Here is a 27,830-nt window from a genome sequence, read left to right on the forward strand (position 1 = left end):
AATATGCATAGCTTACCATTTAAAAAATACAATCCATCTAAATTTTAAAATTTTCTAGCATAAGCATATTTATATGAGATTACTGTTTTTAAAACTATGTCATGCTTTTCATCCAGCTTTAGTGTTTGCTAGCATAAGCATATTCATATTAGATTAACATTCCATTGGGTTCAAACACTTGCTTCAGCTTCAGTAAATGCCTGTTAGTCACATTAGAAATCTGTTTTTGACATTTGCTATTTAACAAGCCCATTATTTGGCAAGTATTTTCTTAAAAGTGGCCAGTTAAAGAACGTCTGTGATTTGGGTAGCTTGTCTGAATAAATGAGGTTATGATATTGCCCATAATCAGCTCAAAACTAAGCTTATATTTTATTTACAAGTTGGCAGTTGACACCAGTCTGATGAGAAAAATGCTTCCATTGGAAAAATGTGGGCCAAATATTGAAGAGAAGCAGTTTTTTGTACATCTCATTTGGATACAGCTTGAACTAAAGGGCTCTCATTTGGCTCTGGTGATGGGGGTTCATGGTTCACCTTTAAAACTGATATGGTCCTTACCAACCTCATATTCTTTACAAAATCTTTGATCAGTTTGCAATCCCACTGCATACTCAAACACATTGGTAAGCTGACTATCATGCAAGTACATCATAGTATTAGAAAGATGGGTGATGATTTGGTCCACAGCAGCGGGTAACTGTGTCCCCTGATAGGTACTGGGTAAAGGATTACAGAAAAGGTGTTATGTGCTCTGGGTTTGAAGGCTTTGGAACACGCATCAGGAGAGCAAAGCCATGCATCAGAATTTACTTTTGAGCAATTTTAATTACGGTTTTTGTTTACTTTTCCAGTAGAAATTAACTGTTATTTGTCCTTTCCACACAGAAAACATTTTATCCACTTTCCCCACTTATAGAATGTATGTTGGGCATCCCCGGGCCTTGTCTCTCAGGCTTTTCATTCTTCAGACATTCCAAGCTGCTGGAGACTTGACTGAGGACCAGGCAGGATGAATGATCTGTGCCAGGAGGCAACATCTTCTTTTCACATGGCCTGATTTCAGGAGAAAAAGCAGATTCTGAAGAACTGGCCCTGGAAGTCAGCATACTGCAAGTGAGAATGATATTGTTAAATCCACTGACAACAACTTAGCTCTCTTTCCATTCCTCAAGTCACTTCTTATCCCTAATGAGCTCACCATAGCCATGAAGCTAGACTGTGGGTACTAGATTATCATGTTTAGCTTGATTAAGCCTCAGAGCCTAATGATGACTGCATACTTCTACCCCACCACTACTGGCAAGGGAGATCCTGTGGGCACATCCATACTCATTGTATTAGTCAGGGTTCTCTAGAGGGCAGGGTTAACAGTATAGATGTATATATGAAAGGTAGTTTATTAAGGTGTATTGACTCACACAATCACAAGTTGAAGTTCCACAATAGGCCATCTGCAAGCTGAGGAGCAGGGAAACCAGTCCGAGTCTCAAAACCTCAAAAGTAGGGAAATCGACAGTGCAACCTTCAGTCTGTGGCCAAAGGCCTGAGAGCCCCTGGCAAACCATTAGCATCGGTCCAAGAGTCCAAAAGCTGAAGGACTTTCAGTCCAATGTTCAATGGCAGGAAGCATCCAGCATGGGAGAAAGATGGAGGCCAGAAGTCTTAGCCAGTCTAGTCCTTCTACGTTCTTCTGCTTTTATTCCAGCTGAGCTGGCAGCTGATTAGATTGTGCCCACCCAGATTGAGGGTGGGTCTGCCTCTCCGAGTCCACTGACTCAAATGTTAATCTCCTTTGGCAACACCCCCACAGAAACACCCAGGATCAACACTTTGCATCCTTCCATTCAATCAAGTTGACACTCAATATTAACCATCACACTCATCTTGTAGATTAGAAGGGCACACTAAGTTCTGGATTATGGTTTGAGAGAAAGATCACTGTTATCCTATTAGGTATATGAACTTTATTTTGTAAGAATTAAAAGGGTAATTGTATAATTTAGGGGGACAGCAGACACTTATTGGTAGCCTATGTAATAAGTTTACAATTTGATTTTGTGATGGAGGGAAAAACATTTTCCAGTTGGGCTTGCTTTTCCTGGCAGGACTACGCTAAGGGATCTCAAAGCAGTTGAGATTTACCTAACAACTGTGGTTCTTTGCCTTTTTTCTACTGTAATACATATGCTCACATATGAAACCATTTCATAGGTGAATGTGGATTTAGACAGTTAAATTACTGTTGGAATAAAATAGATTTTGGATAATGCATAAATGACATCCCCTAGCTTCTAATTTTTTTTTTTCCAAAATTCCTTTGTCACACACCTGTGTATCTCAACTTCCCAGATGAGGAGAGATAAATGTAAAACAGTAATGGTCTTTTTCTTTGCCCACATAGTGTTTCTGGCCTAGTCTGACACAAATTAAAAGATCAAGGACAGATGTCCAGTGACGTAAGTGGAGGAGATAGAGTGGGGAGGACACATTAGTCAGTATGTGTTTTCTTCTTGGGATGAAAGTTTTTGAGAAACTAAAATGTGAGTTGGAGGGTATATTGAATGATGCCTCTTGCTAGGTGTACCCATGGAATTCTTATTGTACATATTTACATATGAGGTGTAGCAGAATAAAAAAGGTGGAAAATTACTATTAAATGGATTTGCTTTACAATGACCATAATCTCAAGTAGTGATGTTACAGTTTTGTCTTTCTGGATTTGTGACAATTTGGGCTTGTCTTTAGTAAACTATTGATGGGTCTGACTTGGTCTTGTGACTGGCATCTGGAGAACAACGTAATTTCAGACATTCATGAGAAAAGAAAAGATGTTGGAATTATACCTAAAAGCAGCCTGAGAGTTTGACATTCTTTTTTCCTGTTAGTACATGGAAGCATAATTATTTGAAGAACAATATTTCAAATATATGGTCCTTTGAGTAGGAATGCTACTGTGTTACCCATAATTTTTGAGATTTTTTAAAGCTAAAATTAGCAAAGCTTTTTGGTTTTTGTTTTCAGCTACTCTGAAGACAAGCTAATTTTTCTCTTTCAACATATATTGCATGTTTACAAAGGCCTTACCTAGTATTGCATAAATATGATGAGAATTGGAGTTGAGAGTCATGAAACCTGAATTTTATCATTAATTTATTTATCAATTATTTATTAAGCCCCTATTATATGTTCTGTATTGAGAAACAAGGATGGATTAGACTAGTTTCTGTCATCAAAAGTAGTAAAACCTTGTGGATTATAATTATCTATAATTGTGAGACATCTGCCCACCTCATATAATAAATAAATATGCATAGGTATGGGTTCATAAACGCAGTTTTGTTTTGTTTTAAGCTTATATAAATAGTATTCTGAATTTATCATTTTGAAATTTTGTTTTTGTACTTATTTTAAATTGCTGTTATTGTTTGTTGTTTAATTATTGTGAATTATCCCCTTATAAAAATATATAAATATATATTTATTTCTTTTTTGATTAGTCGGAATTTTGATTGTTCCAGTTTTTGCTGTTATCAACAAAGATGTCGTGAATATTCTTGTCCATGTCCCTTATGCCTATGTGTGTTAAAGTTTCCAGGAAGAAACTTACGTGGTCATAGGAAAAATGCATTTTCAACTTTATCAGCTAATGCCAAATCCAAATTGTTTACCAAAGAGCATGTACCAATTCACGCTAATCAGTAGCGTAAGAGAAGTAAAATAGCCTCTTATTGTCAGACTTCTAAATTTTTTGTCAGTTGAATGAAAATCAACTAGTGTCATATGATTGTTTTAGTGGTAATTGTCCTGAATTCTTTAAGTTTGAGTTGCGTTTAACATATTTATTAATACTTTTAGTTTCCTCCCCATGAATAATACTGACCTTTTGGTCATTTTATTTGCTTTAGATCACTCTTTTATTACTTATTGATTTGATCCTTATTCTTTATATAGTAATCTAAGTATTAATTCTTTGCAATTTGTGGATAAATATCTTTTCCTGGTTTATTATTTGTCTTTTATTTTTGTTTATAGTTCCCTATCCTACTCGATTCAGTATATTTGAATTTATCAATCATTCTCCTTTGTTTTGTTCTTTTTTCTCATCCAAAAAATATGTTACTACTCCAATTCATAAATTATGTTCTCCTATATATGCTTCTGAAATCTTTAGAATTTTAGTTTATATATTTGTTAATAACTCACCTGTAATATTTTTAATGTTTGGTTTTTATGCTACTTTTTTCATATGTTTTACTTCTACACATATTACAAACTACATAATGGATTATTATTTTTGCTTTAAGTGGGTAATTATTTTTTAAAGAAATTATTAACTAAAGTCTTTCATACTTGCCATTTCTAATGCTCTTCAGTTCTTTCTGCAGACCTGTGTTTCTATCTGGTATCATAACTTAAAGCTGAAGTACTCTCTTCACCAATTTTTATAGTGCCAATCTGCTGGCAATGAAGTCTATCAGCTTTGTTAGTCTGAAAATGTTTTTACTTCACCTTCATATTTGAAGGCTATTCTACTGAATATAGACTTTTAGGTTAGCAGTGACTAAAAAAATTTTTTTTTAGCTCTTTAAAAATACTGTTTCATTGTCTTGTGGGATGCATTACTCCTCATATGAAGTCAGCATTCATTCTTATTTGTATTTTTCCCCTTTGGTGCATTCTCTCTCTCTCTCTCTCTCTCTCTCTCTCTCTCTGTCTCTCTCTCTCTCTCTCTCTCTCTCTCTCTGTCTCTCTCTCTCTCTCTCTATATATATATATATGTTACACACACACACACACACACACACACACACACACACACAGAAAAGCCAATGGTGTAGCTCTGGTATGAGTCTGAACATTTGACAATTAGTTGTGCTGATGGTGTAAGTCCCAGTCTAAGGGCAGGAGAAGACTGATGTAGTAGTTCAAGCAGTCAGGTGTAGAAAGAAAATTCTCTCTTCCTCTACCTTTGTGTGCTATCCAGGCCCTCAGTGGATTGGATGATGCCTATCCACCTGGAGAGGGATATCTGCTTTACTCAGCATACTGATTCAAACATGAATCTCTTCTAGAAATACTCTCACAGACACACCTGAAATACTATTTAACCAAATATCTGGGCATCTTGTGATCCAGTGAAGTTGACACATGAAATTAGCCATAACACATACCCGTTCTCTTTTTCTTCTCTTTGGTTATATTTGAGGGTTTCCTCTTTCCCATATCCAATCTAAATCCCTTCCTTCTTTCCTTCCTTCCTTCCTTCCTTCTTCCCTCCCTCCCTTCTTCTCTCTCTCCTTCCTTCCTTCCCCCTTCTTTCTCTCTCTCTTTCTTTTCTTTCTTTCCATCCTTCTTTTTCTTTCTTTCTTTTTCTTTCTTTTCCTACCTTCCTTCCTTCCTTCCCTCCTTCTTTCTTTCTTTTCTTTCTTTCTTTCTTCCTTTTCTTTCTTTTCTTTCTTTTTTCTTTCTTTCTTTTCTTTCTTTTCCTACCTTCCTTCCTTCCCTCCTTCTTTCTTTCTTTTCTTTCTTTCTTTCTTTTGTTCTTTCTTTCTTTCCTTCTTTCTTTTCCCTCCTTCCTTCCTTCCTCTTCTTTCCCTCCCTCCCTCTCTCTCTCTTTCTTTCTTTCTCTATTTCTTTCTTTTTTCATCTTCTGTCTTTCAAAGGAATTTACCCTGTTGGTTATATTGCTTTTCTTTGAGAATTAACACTTTATTTATTTTATTTATAATTAATTAACACATAATAATTATATATATTTACTAGATACAATGTGATGTTTCAATGCAAATACACATAGTATAATGACCAAATTGGGGTAATTACCACATCCATCACTTTTAACATTTATTATTTATTTTTTGTGACAATATTCAAAATCTCTTCTAGCTATATGAAATAGGCACTGCATTGTTATAGTAACCCTGTTGTATTTCTTAATGATATTCTTACTGGCAGCAATTAAATATCCTCAGATCTATTCAACTCTTTAAAAAACACATTTTACCCCACCACCTCTTCCCTCTGTTATCTTAGTTTTCTCTCATTTCCTAGCATATCTTTCAAGAGAGTTGTATCTACTTGCAGTTGCTATTTCCTCAACCCTCCACTCACTCCTTAACCTATTCCAACCTGACTGGCTAAAGTCACCAACCACCTCCATGCTACCAAATGCAATGGAGATTTAAAATTATTTATAAGTGTCTCAGCACAATATGACATCATCGAATACACCTCATTTATTTAAATGATCTCTTTATTGGTTACTGAAATAATATATCTTTCTGGTTTCCTTTCCTACCTCTTTGGCATTTAGTCTCTTGTCTTCACTGGGGGCACATTCTCTTCATATTGGCCATTAATTACTGGAATTATTTGAATTTCATTTGTAGATCTTTTTTCTTTTCATACTCTTTACTTTTATATTAGAAAATCTCATCTTTTGTTTGTTTGTTTTTTGAGAAGAATCTCGCTCTGTTGCCCAGGCTGGAGTGCAGTGGCACCATCTTGGCTCACTGCAACATCTGCCTCCGGGGTTCAAGCGATTCTTTTGCCTCTGCCACTGGAGTACCTGGGATTAAAGGCAGGCACCACTGCACCCGGCTAATTTTTGTATTTTTAGTAGAGATGGGGTTTCACCATGTTGGCTGGGCTTGTCTTGAACTTCTGACCTCAAGTGATTCGCCTGCCTCAGCCTCCCAATGTGGTGGGATTACAGGCGTGAGCCACTGCACCCAGCTGGGAAATTTTATCTTTAACTATAGCTTCGATTACCATGTACTTATTTTTTATAGCTCTTGGATTTTTTTTCTCCAGTACAGAATTCTTTTCTGAACTCCAGACACATATTGGACTATACACTCAATATTGTCTCTCAGATATCTGAAAATATTCTCAAACTTCAAAGGTACGATATCAGTCTCATGATTTTGTTACATCAAATATAATCCTTTTCAATTATTTTTTATATGATGAATGGGACCATTATTCATCCATTCTGTCACGTCCAAAATCTAGGGGTCTACTTTTATCTTCCCCCTACCCTTCAACATAAATCAAATTTATTACCTAGTTAATTTTAAAATAGATATTCAAACTATAATATCTTTCTGTCCAAGTCTATTTATATCAACAGAAGCTTAGTTCAAGTTGCCATTTTTCCTTGTCTGGACCACTATAATTATTCCCTGACTGTTATCATCTATATGTTTAACAGTATGTACATTGAGACTTTTAATTGTTTCAGAATTTTTGCCATAGCTCCAAAGCTGAGAACAGTAGGTAAAAGATACCCCTTAATTGTGATGTGCTGCTAGTCATCTTTGTAATTTATTAGATAAACAAATTTATGATTCCATATGGCTTATAAAAGAGAATTCTGGAGTTTACTGAGAAAATTTAGAGAAGAAGAGAATGTTTCCAAGGCCCTGGTACCTTCAATAAGGGGACATTTCCTATAGATTTTAGGGTTGATGAATTCTCAGTACATTTAATCTGGCAGGGACACTGCAGATTTTTAAATGACATTGTGGTTATTGTAGAGCTAGTTTTATTTGCTTACCTCTTTCCTGAGACTCTTGCCCTTTCCTTTGACGTTAGGCTTTATCTGACACTTAAAGTAGAGATTTTGCTGAGTTTCAGCTTCTGAATTGTCAGACATTTCTGTACAGAGATTAGCATAACTTTACAGGCAAAATTCTGTAGCCCTTTTTCACACAAAAGTTCCCGTATCTTCCAGAAATAATTTCAAGTATTCTCCCTCCAACTATAACAGATATGTACGGTTATGAAAGGAACTAAGGGAAGAAATCCCTTTCAATGTTTCAATTCCCTTGTACATGAGCTGTCTGGCACTTTGCCTATGGGAACTGCCAACGCAGCTTGTTTGCTGACAAAATATAACTTTGCAGAATTATCACACAGTTTCATGGTTTAAAAGTCAGATTGAAATACATCTCTTCTGTACCTAATTGCATTCTTGTTGTGGTTACTGATCGTTTGACAATATTAGCAAATTTTTCTGTCATCCATATTTCCAGCAGGGCCTCCAATGTGAAGCTAGATTCTTAATTCCACAAAACTCTCCCAGATAAAAAGGGTAATGGTCCAAAACTACAATTACTTTTGCACCAATCTAATATAATAGAATACAAAAGACCTACACTTTAGCAACCCCCTACACTTTATGTTATAAATGAAATAATTAACATCTGTTTTATGTATATCTGTTAACAAATTTTGTATTTATAGTTATTCTTAATACTTTTGTCTTTTGCTTTTATACTAAAATTAAAAGCAATTTACATACCAACAACAACAACAACAAAAAGGGCAAAATGAGATACGCCAAGCAAGAACAAAAAGATAGAAAATTAATGCTGATTCTTTCAGATAGCCTGTTCTTTTTTTATCATCTCTACTAAGCCAAGTGATATTTTGTGTCAGAATTTTTCAGAAAGCGCTAGTATCAAAGACATCTACAGATGTGGGAGTCTGTAACATGATTGTAAGTGTAACTTTTTCCATCCGTAGAATTGTTCATAAAGTGTAATAAAATACCTCATGGAGTGTATTTTGCTGAAACATGTCACTTTTATAAGGGTCTGTTTTATATTTATTTATTTATTTATTTATTTATTATTATTATTTTTTTGAGACAAGAGTCTTGCTCTGTAGCCCAGGCTGGAGTGCAATGGTGCGATCTCTGCTCACTGCAAGCTCTGCCTTCCGGGTTCACGCCATTCTCCTGCCACAGCCTCCCAAGTAGCTGGGACTACAGGCACCTGCCACCACACCCGACTAATTTTTTTTTGTATTTTTAGTGGAGACGGGGTTTCACCGTGTTAGCCAGGATGGTCTTGATCTCCTGACCTCATGATCCACCCGCCTCGGCCTCCCAAAGTGCTGGGATTACAGGCGTGAGCCACTGCGCCCTGCCTAAAAGGGTCTGCTTTATAAATTAGACCACGTCAAGTACTTTGGGAGAGACAATGGAGAATGCATTTCAAGTGTTATTTTGGCTACCCAAAGGTATTGTTGAAAGCATACAAAACCAAAAACTCTTAAGAAATTATTTTTGTCTTCCAAGAAACTTATGTGATGTGTCAGAACAGAGCAAAAAGGCAAACAAAAGAATGTATGGATCCATTTCACTGCCACAAGAGGTGTTGCCTGAAGAAGATGAATCACATTACAAATTATCTAATTTAAAGCAATTCAGAGATACATCAGTGTGAAATTTAGTATATTTATAAATTTGACAAATGATTTATTATGAAGTCTCTCATTAATTAAAATAGTGCCAATTGAAATTAGAATACTGGATGTTTTTTGGGAAAAAGACATAATTTCATCAGCTAGGTTTTGCTTCTAATGAAGAAACAACTATGTAAATAATTTCTATTAATATTTTAAAATAGCTTTTATATTCTTGTTTTTGTAACTGCAAAAGAATCATACTTCATACTCAATTTCTATTAAGTCTTTAGCTCATGCTAGGTGCACAGTAAACTATTAACTAGAGATTTTAGGCAGCATAATTAGAATAATAATTTGTATCTAGAAGGGGAGGGAAAAACACTTTTCTTATCAATCATCAAGGAAATTTAAATATTTTTTAAACCTGAATCAAGACAGTTGGGGAATTTAAAACTGATCATAGGACTTTAGTGAAAATAACAGATTAAAGATTTTTGAAAATTCTCTCTTCCATAAAAGCAAGGAGAAAATTGGCAAAAACTTGTTAAAATCAAAACTTCCAGAACTCTAAAAACTAACAAAAGGCTTGCAGCAACATGAAGTGCATTCCCCGCCCCCCTACCCCACCCCAGGAAAAGTGACAGAATCTCAATAAGAACAGAAAGCTTTGCGACATTTTAATTTATCATAGTTCCACTTTCTAGCATCCAGCTCTGTGGTAGCCTTGAAAACTGACAGTCTGCATCAGAGTGAAAACCGGCAGCCTGGCTGCAACTGGAAGTAGAAAGGGTTTGGAGCTTCTTCAAAGACCCTTGCCAGAGCATTGCCATTACTTGTCCTGTTTGATGGTTTACTTAAGACCTCACTTGCAAGGCTGTCTTTATTTGACCTCAGTCAGAGCTACCAGTGCAAAAAGCCTCTTCTCTGAGGGTGTTTGCCAAAAACAATCACAGGAAATTGCTTAACTTCATGTCTGACTGAAGCCATGAATGACTGTTGAGGCAAACAGTAGACAAACCATGAAGCTAAAAGGAAAAATCAGGTAAACAAAAATTCAGTAGGAGTTTTGGAAAAGCCCTAAGATATTTCTGGGATTTTAAAACACTACAGGCATGCATGTGACTGTAAGCATACTCAGAAAAAAAGTGAAAAGTCCTTAAGCTCTTACTTCTCATTGATTTTGCGACTCTGTGCAAACAGAAAATGAAGACTAAGAAGGGGTGATCAACTATATGACCAAGTATTGAAAAATGTTATGGGAACCTAGTGAGAATTAGAGCCATAAAGAAGGTGCCACCTGAGGAGAGCTTTAACCTCCCTTTAGCCAAACCTAGCAGGAAGCCAGCTGGTAAGGGGACCTAGGATTGATGCAAAATCTAAGAAAAGAGAACCCAGAGAAGTAGGTCTAGCTCTTGCCTTGAGAGTAGTTATTTATCAAGAGAAAATAGTGGCAAAACTTCTACTGGAAGATTGTCAGGGCCCAGGGAAAAATAATAAACATTTCCAGAGAAATAAAATGATCAGTGGTTTCCAGGGGCTCGAGGGTAGGAGGAGAGAGGTATGATTGGTTACCAATAGACATAACGAACTTTTGCCATAAGGAAAATATTTCTTATCTGGATGTGATATTAGTTAAACAGGTGTATATTAAAACTAATTCAACTCTACACTTAAAACAGATATACTTTAGTGTATATAAACATAACTCAATAAGTTAGACTTAAGAAACAAATGCTTCCTGAATCATAAGACAAAGATAAACAGCCCAACTAAAAATAGGCAAAGAAAATTGAAAGGCAATTTACAGAAGAAAGAACTTTTGTGATCCTTCCTCGCCCACCAGAAATAAGGTGCTCAAACTCTGGAAAATTTAGTAAACTATAAATTTATGTAACACCAAGATAAATTTATACAACACCGATAAAAATATAAATTTATACAACACCAATAATTTATACAACACTATCCTCCTGTAGAGATATAAAATGTTTCTACAGTGTATGTCTAGAAATGAAATTACTGGGCCATACAGAATGGACTTGTGTAACTTTCAAGACCTTCTTATATTGTTTTCTAAAGTTGTTGTTACAGATTACATTCTTACCCTGAGGTCTCCATTTTCCCACATTTTACACAACAAGTGTTTAAAATTTTTGCCAATAGAAAAAATCTGTTTTATTATTTATTATTTTATTATTTAGAATTTTTTTCTAAATCTATTTTTTTCTATTGGCAAAAACTTTTTCCTCCTAAGGCACCATTATAAACATGCAGTCAAATAGCATGCAAGGCTACTAAGTTTGTTCCTTCCCTTTTGAAGGAATTGCAATCTTCCACCTCCTGTGAAGCCACAGCGACACAGGGATAGTGTGGAGAATGCTTCTGTGGGCATCTGATGCTCTATCCTACGACTCAATCCCAGAGCCTAGTATAAATTTAAATAGTCACAACTACACTCCCGTTGACTCTCATAAAAGGGGCTCTATAGTGAATTATGCAATGATTTCCAACCTGCAGAAAAAACTTTATAAAATAAATTATAATGAAAGTATCAAGTTGTTATAGTTTGATCTGCGATTGTTTTAATGCTCTAAGGAACTGAATGCTCTATAGACATTGATGCTGAAATTAGAGTTGTGAATGAGTTTCGAGTCTTGTGTGTCTGTCATTAGCCAATTAACAGAAACTCCTTCGTATGTGCCTAAGCATGCTGGATCATAGTTAAAGGACAATGAGTCTACTAAAAAGATTAGCTGTTCCAAAATAAGTTTTTCAAGAGGCTTTTGAGCCAAGCTAGAAAGACAGGACAATCTCACTTTATTGTGAAATAATATTCCATTAACTAAGGACTGAAGCAAAAATCCAACCATTTCCGAGCTAAACATATTGAATGAATCAAGCCTAGATTATCCAAAATGCAACAATTATTTTTAAAAGATGTTACTTTTAAAACTTGTCAGGAAGTCAAGGCATGAACCCTGAGCAGAATGCAGTGGGCAAACGTCAGAAGGTTGGATTCTCAGTCCTAAGTCTGACCACAAGCTGACTGACTCTTGCAACCTGTTTGTCTCTAACAAGCTCTAGCTTCCAATAGGAGTTTGATTGCACCATATGTCTTTGAAGACCTCATCCAGCTCTCAAGTTCTATTAAGGTGTACCATATAAAATTGCAATATTTGATCAATTTTGTCTTCAGAAATGGTTAGGTCTGTGGTTAAACCTAAAAAATTCTAATCCGAGAAACTTTATGGATGCTTGTAAAAACCTATGAGATTTTTTTGACAAAGAATATTGAATATCCTGATTTCTGACTACAAGTAACTTCAAAATATCTGACTGGAATTTTGGCATATTCAGTCCAATAAGGTTATTTTTATTGGAGAGAAAAGCAATCAATTAAGCATGTTATTTAATTGATTCAACTGAGCAATTGAATCAAAAGCCACTCTACTGCATAGATTATGCAATTCAAACTATGTGGTCCCTCCCTCATTAGGTGCTAAAATACACATATCATATTAAATAGATTATTTATCCACATATTAAATCTCATTGGAAGTTTTATATTTTACTGCTATACCTAACAAAAGCAAAGAACCATTTTTAAGTGAATATGTATTTTTTCTAAATAGACTGAAATATTAATATGTACTAATGGAATTCTTATCAATCTCTTGTAAGTATAGCTATCCTCAGGGGTGCCTCATGAGCAGCAACGTGATTTGAATGGAGTTCATATTTTTTCCCATTTAAAATTGTCCTACTTCATCAGATTAAATATGTAGCTTTTTTCCTAGAAACTTGTTTTTAAAATGTACATTTTGAAGGAGTGGGGAAGATAATCCATTTAGTTCTAAACTCTTGATTTGGTTTAGTTGTGGGAGCATGGAATTGGGAAGGTGTTACTGTGATCCAGCCTTCACCCTGAAACCAAAATCATCTGCCCTACATTGCTTGGACACTGAGAACCAAAACTACCTAAGTCCTCATCCCCTCCAAAACAAAACAAAACAAAATAAAGCAAAACAACTAAACCTTACTGTCTATCTTACTGGAAAGATCTTTGAATCTTTTGTGCCAACATCTTTACCTTGCTATTTCCAGCAGTCCTGAAAAGTTGTTAATTCTTATACAATCCTAATCAAGTCCTCCCTTTCACTTTTCCTCCATCTTACACAAAATTTCCAATTCTTAATAAATTCTGTCCTTGCCCTATTCCCTTCATGACACTGCTGAAACTTTGTGGAGATAGATGGTGTTATATATTATATTAAGCAATAAACTAAATGTCTTAACAGGTGGTGTTAGTGATATTTGAAAGCTGGCACTCAACAGCCTACTTTACAAATTCACCTGCATGGTTAGGATTACATGCTGAACATTCCTGGCCTCAATTTGAAAAGCCATAAAATTCAACCAGAGGATTGTAATCTTGCAATGCAATTATAAGTTATAATTTCACTAATTTGTCTTTATTTTGTAGGATTATTAAGAAAGTCTACTTAAGGACTTAGGTAGACTTTATGTTTATTCATTAAACATACAGTGTGTAACTAATTTGAGGCAAGCATTTTTCCAGCCTTTGGGGATTTAGTGGTAAACAAGGTGGTTATGTTCTTAGTGTTCATGGTGTTTATATGACAGGGGAAGGAGATAGATAATGATCACGTGAACAAGTGAATAAGCAAGATCACTATGTGCTGTACTACTATAGAAAGGAAATAAATAGTTGAGGACCTAGCAAGGACACCTAGGATCAGACAGACTGAATGAGAAAGACTTTGTTGGGTAGGAGACATTTAAGCTGAGGTCTGAGGGAGGGAGATCAGCCATCCATTGAAGGGCTAGAGGAAAATCTTTTCAAGTAGGGAGAATAATGGGAAAAAGGGGGCTTAGATTATTCAAGAATAAAGAATGGTCTCTTGGTTGAAGTGCCAAGAGAAAGGAGTAGAGAAAGATGTGCATTTATTGAGATATATTTTCAAGTCAACACTAGTAGGGTTAGGTGAGAAGAATGAGGAAATAATTGGGATTCACGCCTGATGGTCCCTGCCTGTCACCAAGTGGACCTCTGGAGGAAATGGGAACTCATCATTACCTGAATCCGGCACCTTTCCACCTGATTCTCTACTCATTCATACTCAAACTCAGCCTCACTTCCTCCAGGTTAGTTGCAATATTTTCTCCCTTGGGTCAGGTAAGATAGGAGTTATTTTATTTTTATTTATGGGCCTTCATTAAGAAATAATTTAGCTAGCAAAAAGTACAAAGCCAGAAGCATCACAGCACCTAACTTCAAACTGCACTACAAGGCAACAGTAAACAAAAAAGCATGGTACTGGTACAAAAACAGACACATAGACCAATGAAACAGATCCCAGGTTCTGGGTTCTGGGTTAAAGAACCCAGAAATAAAGCCACACACCCACAACCATCTGATCTTTGGCAAGCTCAACAAAAACAAGCAATGGGGGAAAGGATTTCCTATTCAATAAATGGTGCTGGGATTACTAGCTAGCCATATGCAAAAGATGAAAACTGAACCCCTTCCTTTCACCGTATGCAAAAATCAACTCAGGATGAACCAAAGACTTAAATGTAAAACCTAAAACTGTAAAAAACCCTAGAAGAAAACATAGGAAATACCATTCTTGACACAGGTCCTGGCAAAGATTTCATGACGAAGACACCAAAAGCAATTGCAACAAAAACAAAAATTGACAAGTGGTACCTAATTAAACTAAAGAGCTTCTGCACAGCAAAAGAAACTATCAGCAGAGTCAATAGACAATCTACAGAATAGGAGAAAATATTTGCAAACTATGCATCTAACAAAGGTCTAATATCCAGAATCTATAAGAAACTTAAATCAACAAGCAAAAAATAAGCAACTCTATTGTCAGGCCTCTGAGCCCAAGCTAAGCCGTCATATCCCCTGTGACCTGCACGTACACATCCAGATGGCCGGTTCCTGCCTTAACTGATGACATTCCACCACAGAAGAAATGAAAATGGCCTGTTCCTGCCTTAACTGATGACATTATCTTGTGAAATTCCTTCTCCTGGCTCATCCTGGCTCAAAAGCTCCCCTACTGAGCACCTTGTGACCCCCACTCCTGCCTGCTGGAGAACAACCCCCCTTTTCCCTTTATCTACCCAAATCCTATAAAACAGCCCCACCCCTATCTCCCTTCACTGACTCTCTTTTCGGACTCAGTCCACCTGCACCCAGGTGAAATAAACAGCCTTGTTGCTCACACAAAGCCTGTTTGGTGGTCTCTTCACACGGACGCACATGAAATCTATTAAATAAATGAGCAAAGGACATGAACAGACACCTCACAAAAGAAGACATACACGTAAGACCAATAAGCGTATGAAAAAAATGGTCAACATCACTAATCAGTAGAGAAATGTAAATCAAAATTATGATAAGATACTATCTCATGCCAGTCAGAATGAATATGATTAAAAAGTCAAAACATAACAGGTACTGGTGAGGTTGCAGAGAAGGGGGAATACTTACACACTGCTGGTGGAAATGTAAAGTAGTTCAGCCATTGTGGAAAGCAGTTTGAAGATTTCTCAAAGAAACTCAGAACTGCCATTCGACCCAGCAATCCAATTAATGGGTATGCACCCAAAGGAATATAAACCGTTCTACCATAAAGACACATGCGTGCGTATGTTCATCACAGCACTATTCACAATAGCTAAGACATGGAATCTACCTAAATGATCACCAATGGTGTACTGGATGTGAAAATGTGGTACATATACACCATGGAATACTATGCAGCCAACAAAAAAATGAAATCATGTCCTTTGTAGTAATGTGGATGGAACTGGGGGCCATTATCGTATTAATGCAGGACCAAAAAACCATATACCATATATTCTCACTTATAAATGGGAGCTAAATACTAAGTACACATGGGAACAAAGAAGGGAAGAGTAGACACTGGAGCTTGCTTGAGGGTGGAGGGTGGGAGGAGGATGGGGATTGAAAAACTACCTATGGCATTTATGCTCATTACCCGGGTGATGAAATCATCTGTACACCAAAGCCCCATGACACACAATTTACCCATGCAACAAACCTGCACATGTACCCCCGAATCAAAAATAAAAGTTGGAAAGAGGAATCAAAAGAAACAATTTATCTTTTAAAACTGTATATGTGGATGCCATTTGGAAAGAAGCCTACTTTCCCTGAGATGTTGCCACAAAAATACTTGTCCTCCCTGTACCTGTTGAAAATCCAGGCTGTCATAGCCAAAGGGGTACTTGGCTAACTTTCCCAAAGCATCTTCATTTATATTAATTTACACATTACTTAATATTCCATTTCACTAAGGACTTGCCTCCTTTGGCTTAATACTATTAAACCATCAAATAATGTAAGTAATGTTCTCCAGTTTCATCCTAACCAAGCCACTTTCAGAGTATTATTTGGTTTCCCATTTAGAATGAATACTGAGTATTTAGAAGACAACAAAATAGCCCTTAACATCATCATTTACTTTGTGTGAATTTTCCTACTTAGTAATTCTGTAATTTGCATGAAAGATGTGTAGGTATATATACATGTTTTAGTTCTGGCTGCTATGACAGTCTTAGACTGGGCAGCTTATAAACAACAGAAATTTATTTCTCACAGTTCTGGAGACTGGAGTCTGAGATGAGGGTCCCAGCATGGACTGGGTCTTGTGAGCATTCTCTTACAGGTTGCAGGCTGTGACTTCTCTTTCTTTGTATCCTCACTTACAGAAAGAGAATGTTACCTATCTGGCTTTTTCTGTTTTTAATTTATTTTAATTTTTGTGGGTACATAGTAAGTGTACATATTTAGATCCCATCATTTGCAATACCCTGGATGGAAATGGAGAGTGGACTATCTCATGAGATAGTTTGATACAGGCATGAAATGTGTGGTAATCACACCACAGTAAATGGGGTATACATCAACTTAAGCATTTATCCTCTGTGTTTCAAACAATCCAATTATACTTTTAGTTATTTTAAAATACACAATTAAATTATTTCATACTACAGTCACCCTGTTGTGCTAGCACATACTAGGTCTTATTCATTATTTCTGTGTTTTTGTATCCATTCCACATCCCCACTTCCTCCCTGCCCCCACCCCCCACCACTCTTCCCAGCCTCTGGGAACCATCCTTCTACTCTCTACCTCCATGAGTCCAGTTGTTCTAATTTTTAGCTCCTACAGATAAGTGAGAACATGCAGTGTTTGTCTCTCTGCCTGGCTTATTTCACTTAACATAATGACCTGCAGTTCCATCCACAGTGTTGCAAATGACAGGATCTCATTCTTTTTTATGGCTAAATAGTACTCCATCGTGTATATGTATATGTACTACATCTTCTTTATCCATTCTTGTATTTCTAGGCCTCTATGTGGCTTCCAAATCTTGGCTATTGAGAATAGTGTTGCTAAAAATATGGGAGTGCAGCTATATCTCTGATATACTGATTTTCTTTCTTTTGAGTATATATGGAGAAATGGGATTGCTGGATCATATGGTAGCTCTATTTTTAGTTTTTTGAGGAATCTCTAAATTTTTCTCCATAGTGGTGGTAATAATTTACATTCTCACCAACAGTTTATGAGGTTTCCCTTTTCTCCACAGTCTAACCAACATTTGTTATTGCCTGTCTTTTTGATAAAAGCCATTTTAACTGGGGTGAAATGATCTCTGGTAGTTTTGATTTGCATTTCTCTGATGAGAAATAATGTTGAGCACCTTTTCATGTACCTGTTTGCCATTTTTATGTCTTCTTTTGGTAAATTTCTATTCAAATATTTTGTCCAGTTTTGAATTGGATTACTATATTTTTTTCTATAGAGTTGTTTGAGCTCCCTATATATTCTGGTTATTAATACCTTGTCAAATGGATCATTTGAAAATACTTTACCCCATTCTGTGGGTTGTCTCTTCACTTTGTTGATTGTTTCCTTTGCTGTGCAGAAGGTTTTTAACTTGATGTAATCCCATTTGTCCATTTTTGCTTTGGTTTCCTATGCCTGTGGGGTGTTACTCAAGAAGTCTTTGCCCACTCCAATGTCTTGAAGAGCTTCCCCGAAGTTTTCTTTTAGTAGTTTCATTGTTTTAGGTCTTAGATTTAAGTCTTTAATCCATTTTTTATTTGATTTTGTATATGGTGAGAGATAGGGGGCTAGTTTCATTCTTCTGCATAATGGATATCCAGTTTTCCCAGCACCATTTATCAAAGAGACTCTCCTTTCTCCAATGTATGTTCTTGGGACCTTTGTCAAAAATGAGTTCACTGTGGATGTATGAATATAGCTCTGGGTCCTCTATTCTGTTCTACTGGTCTATATGTCTGTTTTTATGCCAGAACCATGCTGTTTTGGTTACTATAGCTTTGTAGTATAATTTGAAGTCAGATAATGTGAGTCTTTCAGTTTTGTTCTTTTTGCTTAGGATACCTTTGGCTATTCTGGGTCTGTTATGGTTCCATAGAAATTTTAGAATTCTTTTTTTCTATTTCTGTGAAGAACATCATTGTCATTTTGATAGGAATTGCATTGAATCTGTGTATTGTTTTGGCTAGTACGAACATTTTAACAGTATTGTTTCTGCTAATCCAGGAACATGGAATATTTTTTCCTTTTGTTTTGAATCCACTTCTATTTCTTTCATCAGTGTTCTATAGTTTTAATTGTAAAAATCTTTTACTTCTTTAATTTAGTCCCTAAGTATGTAATTTTATTTGTAGCTACTGTAAATGGGATTACTTTCTTGATTTCTTTTTCAGATTGTTTGCTGTTGACATATAAAAACGCAACTGATTTTTGTATGTTGATTTTGTATCTTGTGACTTTACTGAATTTGTTTATCAGTTCTAATAGTTTTTTTTGGTGGGGTCTTTAGGTTTTACCAAATATAAGATTATATAATCTGGAAACAAGGATAATTTGACTTCTCCCTTTTTTCTTTCTCTTGTCTGATTGCTCTAGCTAAGACTTCTAGTACTTTGTTGAGTAACAGTGGTGAAAGTAAGCATCCTTATCTTATTCCAGATCTTAGAGGAAAGACTTTCAGTTTTTCCCCATTCAGTATGATACTAGCTGTGGATCTCTTGTATATGGCTTTTATTGTTTTGAGGTATGTTCCTTCTATACCCAGGTTTTTGAGGGGTTTTATTATGAAAGGATGTTGAATTTTATCAAATGCTTTTTCAACATCAATGAAAATGGTCATATGTTTTTTGTCCTTTATTCTGTTGATGTGATGTATTACATTGATTGATTTATGCGTATTGAATCATTCTTGCATCCCAGGAATAAATCCCACCTGGTCATGAAGGATGATCTTTCTAATGTATTGTTGAATTCATTTTGCTAGTATCTTGTTCAGTATTTTTGCATCAATATTCATCAGAGATATTGGCCTATAGTTTTCTTTTTTAATGTGTCTTTGTCTGGTTTTGTTATCAGGGTAATACTGGCCTCATAGAATGAGTTTGGAAGTATTCCCTTCTCATCTATTTTTAGAGTAGTTTGGGTATGATTGTTATTAGCTCTTCTTTAAATGTTTGATAGGTAGAATTTATCAGTGAAGCCTGGGTCCCAGGCTTCTATTTGCCGGAATACTTTTTATTACAACTTGAATCACATTGCTTGTTATTAGTCAGTTCAAGTTTTGAATTTCTTCATGGTTCAATCTCAGTAAATTGCAAGTGTCTAGAAATTTATCCATATCTTCTAAATTTTCCAATTTATTGGCATATAGTTGCTCATAGTAGCCACTAATGATCCTTTAAATTTCTGTGGTATCAGTTGTAATATCTCCTTTTTCATCTCTGATTTTATTTATTTGAGTCTTCTCTCTTTTTTTTTTTTCTTAGTCTGGCTAAAGGTTTGATAATTTTGTTAAACTTTTCAAGAAACCAACTTTTTGTTTCATTAATTTTTTGTTTCATTAATTTTTTGTATTGTTTTCTTCAGCTCAAATTCATTTATTTCTTCTCTGATCTTTATTATTTTTTCTTCTACTAATTTTGGGTTAGGTTTGATCTTGCTTTTCTAGTTTTTAAAGATGCATTGCTAGGTTGTTTATTTGAAGCTTTTCTTCTGTTTTGATGTAGGTATTTATAGCTATAAACATTCCTCTTTGTACCACTTTTGCTGTATTCCACAAGTTTTGGTATGTTGTGTTTTCATTATCATTTGTTTCAATAATTTTTTTGATTTTTTTCTAAATTTCTTCATTGACCCACTGGTTATTCTGGAGCACATTGTTTAATTTTCATCTATTTGTATAGTTTGCAAAAATCCTCTTGTCATTTTTGTTTTTTTATTCTATCGTGGTCAGAGAAGATGCTTGACATTATTTTAAATTTTTGAATGTTTTCAGGCTTGTTTTGTGACCTAACATATGGTCTATCCTTGAGAATGATCCATGTGCTGAGAAAAAGAACATGTATTCTGCAGCCTTTGGATTAAATATTCGGTAAATATCTATTAGGTTCATGCGGTCTATAGTGCAGACTAAGTCTGACGTTTCCTTGTTGATTTTCTGTCTGGAATATCTGTCCAGTGATGAAAGTGGGTTGTTGAAGTGTGCAGCTATTATTGTATTGGGATCTATCTCACTCTTCCACTCTAACAATATTTGCTTTATATAACTGGTTGCTCCAGTGTTGTGTGCACATACATTTATAATTGTTATGTCCTCTTGCTGAATTGACTGCTTGATTATTATACAGTGACTTTCTTTGTCTCTTCTTACAGTTTTTGTCCTGGAATCTGTTTTGTCTAAGTATAGCTACTCCCACTTTTTTTTTTTTTTGATTTGTTTGTTTCCATTGGCATGGAACATCTTTTTTCATCACTTTATTTTTAGTGTATGTGTGTCTTTACAGATGAAGTGTGTTTCTTGTAGCAACAAATCATTGTGTCTTGTTTTTCATCCATTCAGCCATTCTATGTCTTTTGATAGGAGAGTTTAGTCCATTTACATTCAATGTTATAATTGATAAGTAAGGACTTACTCCTGGCATTTTACTATTTGTTTTCTGGTTTGTTGCGGTCTTCTCTTCCTTTTTTCCTTCCTTCCTGTATTCCTTTTAGTGGAGATAATTTTCTCTAGGGGTATGATTTAATTTCTTGATTTTTATTTTTGGTGTATTTGTTGTATTTTTTTAATTTCAGGTTACCATGAGGCTTTCAAATACTATCTTATAAACCATTATTTTAAGCTGATAACAGTTTAACAGTCTTTGCATAAAAAACAAATAAGCCAAAAAGAAAACTAATACAAACTCTACACCTTAACTTCATTTTCCTGCTTTTTAACTTTTTGTTGTTTCTATCAATATTTTATTGTTCTATGTCTTGAAAAGTTGTTGTAGTTATTATTTTTGATTGGTTCATCTTTTAGCCTTTCTTCTTAACATAAAAGTAGTTTATACACTATAGTTACAGTGTTATAATATTCTGTATTTTTTCTGTGTACTTACTATTACCAGCGAGTTTTTTTTTTACCTTCACATGATTATTACTCATTAAAGTCCTTTCTTCCTGATTGAAGTACTCTCTTTAGCATTTCTTGTAGGAAAGGTCTGGAATGGATGAAATCTCTTAGTTTCAGTTCATCTTGGAAAGTCTTTATTTCTCATTCATGTTGGATGGATATTTTCACCAGATATACTATTCTAGGGTAAACATTTTTCAGCACTTTAAATATGTTATGCTACTCTCTCCTGGCCTGTGAGGCAGCAAGTTCTCTTCTGGACCAGAGTGTGTCTAGATATGCTGTCTGGGAACTACAGCCTGGAATCCCCGGCCTCAAAACTCTGCCTGGTACCCTATCCTACTGTGGCTGAACTGGTATCCAAGATGTAAGAGGAAGTCTCTTTGCTCTTTCCTCTCCTCTCCTCAAGCAGAAGGAAGGAGTCTTTTTTGGAGCCATGAGCTATGCAGACTAGGATTGCGGCAGGGGAGTCACAAGCACTCCCTTAGCCATCCTTTCAGGTTTCTCAGTAGGTTGTGTGCCCTCTCAGTCCACTGGCTTTGAGTCTAGCTCAGCAATAGAATTCTCCTAGGAGTTGCAGTCCTTGTGGCCTAGACTGCCTTTCAAATGTATTCAGAGCCCCACAGCACTTTAGCCTGTGGTGGCATGGCTTGCCAGAGCTCAAGGTTCAACCACTGGGATGGGTAATTTCCTTCTGGCTAGACCCAGTCCAAATGCTCCTTCTGTGGATGGGCATCAGCTAACTACAGCTCAGTTCTGCTTTCTGCTGTGACGGCAGAACCAAGTTCAATGCAAAGTCTCACAGTCATTGTGTTCTTCTTCCACAAGTGCACAGGTTCTCCATATCACACAGCCACAGGGGTTAGGGGGAGGGGTGGCTTTAGTAATTCAAGACGGCTTTTTCTCCCCTTCTCAGTGCCTCTTTCAGTAACATGAAGTTAAAACCAGGTACTGTAAGTGCTCACCTGATTTTTGGTTCTTAGGAAGGTGCTTTTCTCGTGTAGATAGTCATTAAATTTGGTGTTCCTGCATGGTGGGGACAATCAGTGCAGTCTCCTATTCTGCCATCTTGCTCCACTTCTGGTCTCTTCTTTTAAGCTCCAATGTCATGACCCAATTACTTCCCAAAGGCCGCCTTCTAAATACCACCATGTCACAGGTTAGAATTTTAAAATAAGAATTTTGGGGTCACACACACACACACACACACATATATATATACATATAGATGTACATTTATAGTCAAAATTCATTATTCACAGTTTCTATATTTACAAATTCACCTACTTGCTGAAATTTATTTATTTGTAACCCAAAATAAATGCTTGGGACACTTTTGAGGTTATTCACAGACACAAGTAGAGTGAAAAAAATTTGACTTGTTCAATGCACATATGCCCAGCTGAGGTTAAACAAGGCAGCACTCTGCTTTTTTGTTTCATGTATAATAGTGTAAACAAGGGTCCTTCCATAGTCTATTTATTGCCGTTGTTTTTACTCGTGTGCTTCTTGTTAGTGATCTCACCATTTAAAATGGCCCAGAAATGTAGTCCCAAAGTGCTGACTAGTGTTCCTAAGCACAGGAAGGCTGCAATGAACCTCATGGAGAATATATCTGTGCTTGATAAGCTTAATTCACATATGGCCTATAGTGCTGTAGGTCATAAGTTCGATGTTCATGAATGAACATTTATTTACTTAGCAGTTCTTGAGTCAACCTTTAAGAAAAGGTATCTTTATACAGAAACATTCATAAAACAAAGTTATATATTGATCTGTTGATAAAAATGTGACTAGAGGCTTATAGGAACCTCTTCCTGTCTTTTCTCTAGGAAGAATGTTTCAGTATTTACTAATTCAGTGCTCACAGCATTTTTGTAAACATAATTCCATGAATATTGAGAATTAACAGCATAGATTACATCCGTAGATATATAGTAATTCTGTGAGTTGAAAGGAAGTTTCTATCTATCTGTCTATCTATCTATCTATCTATCTATCTATCTATCTATCTATCCATCTATTCATCCATCTATCTGACATCAGGTGTGGGATATTTCGTATTAATAGAAGCCAAGCACATATTTCCATAAAGTTAAAAACCACTGAGATCTAAGCACTAGCATAGACTTAGCATAAGTCTTAGCCAGTTTTGTGTTTCCATGTGTGTGCTATTTTTATTTTTAAAATACATTACTTGGCTGTATGCTTTACTGCTCTCCTTCTTTTCTCCCCATATCTGGTATCTTAGCCAAATGTGTCTGACTGCATATCGTTGCCTCACACCCATAGGGTATTTTGTTTTGTTTTGTTTTGAGACAGAGTCTCACGCTGTCACCCAGGCTGGAGTGCAGTGGTATGATCTCGGCTCACCGCAACCTCTGCAACCTCTGCCTTCTGAGTTTAAGTGATTCTCGTACCTCAGCCTCCCAAGTAGCTGGGATTACAGGCGTGTGCCACCATGCCCAGCTAATTTTTGTATTTTTAATAAATACAAGGTATCACCATGTTGGCCAGGCTGGTCTCGAACTCCTGACCTCAAGTGATCCTCCCACCTCAACCTCCCAAATTGCTGGGATTACAGGCGTGAGCCACTGCAACTACCATCCATAGTGTTTTTCGAGTTTATGCTTAGCTCCTATTATTCTTTTTACATCAACTACTTTGCTCTCTTTACATGCACAGACCTGAACTATTTTCCTTGAAGTATTCCCCCATTCTCACTTCCCTACCTCCAGACAGCTATAATCTCTCACTTCTATAAATACTATGGTCTCTTCATCTCTGTGGCAGTAGCATATTGTACATTTGATTTTGATGATTTGGGTACTTGTCTCACTCATTTTGTGTTTCCCACTTTGCCTAACCCAAGGCCTTGTTCAACATATGTTTACAGAATAAAAATATTTAGTTCTCAACAATTTTAGGTCACAAACCTCTGTAAAAATGATTAAAGCTTATTCTCAGAAAAAAAATGTAGTACAACTTAAAAGTTGTACTGCATTTCTGAGTATTTGAAGCTCTCTTCTCCATCAACATCACCTCTCCAAGTCCACAAAGTCTTTGTTAAAAACTTCTTATTTACTTCAGTCTCCTCAGAATGACAATGGAAAGTTGATGTCCACGGAAGTCAAGTAACTTGTCTCAGGCTAGTGGGAAAGCTAAGACTGGTGTTGGCGTTTTACAATTTTCCGAATAGAGGTTTTTCTATGTGGGTGACTTAATCTTGACCATAATAATGTTCTCCCGTTTGCTCCAAATGAGGAGACAGACAACTAAAGGAAATTTTGTTCACTCTTAACCACAGACTACTGTGCTGATGGATGCTGTTGAAGTCAACAAGGAAGTAAGTATTATGTAGAGTCAACAGAAAGCAGTGGACAGAGAAACAGGAAATTGATTACAACCCTCCAAACCTGCCATTTACCATTTCTGGGTCTCTACCTCAGCCAAAAAGTTTTGGGGAAATAGAGTCTAATTACCCCAGGGAATCGACATGTGTTCTTCAGAGGAGGTCAATAGTCAAACACTAGTCTAGTTGGTTTCATCCTGTAGCAGAAAGTCAGGTAAAGTAATTAGTCTCAACATCTCGGGGGTGCTGACTCATTTCCACTTCCTTTAGAGGAGCCACTCAAACTCTGTCCACGTTTTTTCTCCATAGAAATATGATAAAGATCACTTCTCTGGAAGCATTCATATTTCAAGAAGCTCTGTATGATATACATTAAGGTAAATATTCCTAATCCTTGTCTCTAGGGTTAGAGAAGGTTGGGCTGTACTTTGCTGTTTTTAAGCCAGCAGCCATACTGAATTCACTGTTTTTCCTCAACTCAGCATACCAGATGACCCTTGGTTGCAGCCGTAACCAATCCTTTCTCAAGGACCAAATCACACTTTCCTCTCTTGTCCTTTCCAGGCTCTGAGCTAAAGTCTTGGCATCTTTCTTGTATGCCCTCCAAGTATTAGTCCAAAAAGATACCAAAACTCATATTTTATGGAAAAAGATGTTTCCTGTAATATCTTTTGTCTTGGCTTTAACAGTATGCATTTTAATAAAAATATTGACTTAAATATTGACTTAAATTTATGTGTTTGTTTATGTTGCTACTCACTGAGGACTTGCTTGATTGGATTAGGCAAATTTTTTTCCAATTGGATTGAGGTACTAGAATTTCAGGAAGTCTTCAGTTTCTTTCTTTTTTTTTTTTTTTTTCAGCAGCAGAAATTTTGGGTCAAAATGTCTAGGCTCTCTAGTGCTCAGTGCTGTAGAAATTAAAACATTTAGATGTTCTGGATGACCCAACTTTAATTGTGATAAAATATATGTTGGATATATTTTGACATTTTTTCTTATCTACTGAATTTTATTTTAACTGTTTAACACAAAATCTCCCCTATTGATTGAGAATATACAAAATTATAGTTTTTATTGGATTGAGTTGAAATATATTCTGATAAAAAGCAGAATTTAAATGTTATAGGTTGCCAAGAAGGGTAGAATCACAATTTGATAATAAACCTAAACGTAAATTTAGAAATTAAAACATTAAAAAGTTAAGAATAAATAGAAGTTTTTTTTGTCTTTTGTTTTCTTCCTTTCAAGTATAAAACACTTCACAAATGCACTGCTATAGTAAATATTTAAACCGTATAAAAGTATATAGATAAAAATAGCAACATTTTCTTTTTCCTTCAAGTATCATTCAGTTCTCTAATTTTAACCAGTAGGTGATATTAACATTTTTAAAGGCTAAAAATAAATAATACTTAGAGTAAAGGGGAGAATAAATTTTCTAATAGAAAAAAAGTGATTTTAAATAAAAACTGATGTTGAAATCAATGAAAAAATATTGAGAGCATGAAGATAAGGGATAAACATTAAAGTAACTAATGGCGGGCACCTGTAGTCCCAGCTACTAGGGAGGCTGAGGCAGGAGAATGGTGTGAACCCAGGAGGTGGAGCTTGCAGTAAGCCAAGATCACACCACTGCATTCCATCCTGGGCGACAGAGCGAGACTCCGTCTAAAAAAAAAAAAAAAAATGAAAATACTAAAACTTAGAAGTCATTAGAATTTATGCAAAAACAATAATATACACTAAAAGATATATAAATTGATAGATAATATTCTGATTATATATTTTTGTGAAATACATAATTATACATAATAATAATACATATATCTGTATACTATAAAACCTGATGACTTAAGCAAAACCCATATATTACATCTCACAAATTCTAGGTTATGAATTTGGGAAGTGTTTAGTTGGCAATTCCTTTGTTCCACATGGCATTAATAGGAGTTACTTGGTATTCATCTAAGGCCAAGCTGGTCAGGAAGGTCAATGTCAGACTCAATGATATCCAACATTTTGGTAGGGATTACTGGAAGGCTGGGTTCAACTGGATCTCCCCTTTTCCATATAGTTTCAATTCCTCTCTATATAGTCTCTCTAGAAGGGTAATTGGACCTCTTGTATGACTGCTTAGGGCCCAAGAGAATATGTGGGCCTGCCCAGAACTGGCATAGTGTCAGTTCCACATTCTGTTGATCAAAGCAGTCATAATCAGACCCAGATTCAAGAGGAGGGTGAATAGATACCACGGCTAGATGGGAGAAGTTTCAAAGAATTTGTGGCCATCTATAATCTGCCACAGATGGTAAAGTAAATGTGTAAAGTGTGGCAAGAATGTAGAAAAAAAATAAAAGGAGATGAGCAAATGGAATCAAAATCTTCCATCAAAGCGGAACCAACAGTAGTTTAAAAAATAGAATATCCGTATCTTCAATAACAACAAGGAGCTCAAATTCATCAAACAAACAAAACTGTAACTTAAACTAGCCAAATGGCATGGATCCTCAGTAGAACTAACTGAAGAGAAACAACATGGCAAGGCCAACAACCCAGGACCTTTTATTTGTTTTTTATATGAGGGTATATTATTGTATTAGTTATCTATTGTTACCTAATAAACTAACAGCCCCCTGCCCCACCAGAAAAAAAAAAAAACTTACCATGTTGCAGTTTTTGTGAGTCAAGAATCTGGCAGCAGTTCAGCTACGTGGTACTGGCTCAAGATTTCTCAAGAAGTTTCAGTAAAGACT

At 35.8% G+C, this 27,830-nt stretch overlaps 1 long non-coding RNA gene across 1 annotated transcript; it reads right to left on the reverse strand.

Annotated features, from left to right (window-relative positions):
• Positions 1-808: 808 nt before the first annotated feature.
• On the reverse strand, positions 809-27,830 carry LOC129144141 (uncharacterized). The gene is made up of 4 exons (XR_008548318.1): positions 27,741-27,830; positions 26,624-26,745; positions 1,422-1,496; positions 809-1,095 (listed from the first exon to the last, which is right to left on the reverse strand). It is a non-coding gene; the product is annotated as an uncharacterized LOC129144141 (long non-coding RNA).

This window comes from Pan troglodytes, chromosome 4 (assembly GCF_028858775.2).
Source record: "Pan troglodytes isolate AG18354 chromosome 4, NHGRI_mPanTro3-v2.0_pri, whole genome shotgun sequence".
Taxonomy (NCBI): domain Eukaryota; kingdom Metazoa; phylum Chordata; class Mammalia; order Primates; family Hominidae; genus Pan; species Pan troglodytes.